The sequence below is a fragment of the Pteropus medius genome, unplaced genomic scaffold, assembly GCF_902729225.1.
Source record: "Pteropus medius unplaced genomic scaffold, Ma_sr-lr_union100, whole genome shotgun sequence".
Lineage (NCBI taxonomy): Eukaryota > Metazoa > Chordata > Mammalia > Chiroptera > Pteropodidae > Pteropus > Pteropus medius.
The window spans coordinates 24,761,042-24,762,120 of NW_024354875.1; positions in this window are offsets into that span (position 1 = coordinate 24,761,042).

Sequence of the window (1,079 nt, forward strand, 5' to 3'; positions counted from 1 at the left end):
CAGGCAGACTGATACACAATGGTGCTTTGGTCAAAGCTACTACTGTCTTTGAAGAGCTTATGGTCTGTTTTTCTTTCTGTACATTGGAAAACTATATGGAGTAATAAGAACACTTTTTAATTAGATTGGATTTATATCCACGTTTTTCAATTTACCAGCCCTGTGAATTTGAGTAATTTATTTCCTGAGACTTAAGATATAAATCAGTATAGGGATTAACGGTGTTTACTTCATGGGGTTCATCTACATGCTAAAATAAGATACATTGATCATGTCCTATAACAGGCACTTGAAAATGTTGGCTTCCTTTCTTTCCCAACACACAGTTTTGCTTCTGCTTAACATGAATCTCTGCTCACCTTTTCAGTAGATTCGAGATGCTCCTCCCTTATGTATGTGATTGTGAGCACACACGAGCACACACAATTTTCAAAATCATATTGAGAAGAGGGTAAGAGAGTTTATATTTATCAAACATAATATTCATAAACACAATACATTAATAGAATATGTGTATATCAAGAATTAATAAATGTTTAAAATATTGTATGTCAAATATTCTATCTTACCAAATCGGGTAAGTAAATAGAATAAGAGCTCAGTTTTATGGTGTGGTGTTCAACTTTTAGGCCACTATCAAATTTTATAGTGCATTAATTTAAATATTAATTGTTTGCAACTGAATAAACTCTTAAAATTTCAAATTTTGAATGTATTTTAAAAAATATAATAGAATTGTATTTTGTACCTGGTAAAATGACATAAATTTTAGATAAAAATTTTCTCTAAATAATAATAGTGATTATTCATTTTACTTGACTGTGTTAGAGTTAAGAAATATGCAGAAAAAAGATCTAAGAACTCCTTCACTGCTATTATTTTTCAGTGAAAGTCTATACTTAAACTAAGACACATCAGAGTGTGTTGAGATAGCCTTATTTTCACAAAATTTAAAACCCAAGGGCTAGCTTTACATGCTTTCTTTGCCGGTTGGATTGTGGCTTAGCATGGCCAAGTGTTTTGATGCTGTTGATTTGGCTCTGAAATGAAACTGGATCCTGACAACAAAGTTCAAGAAT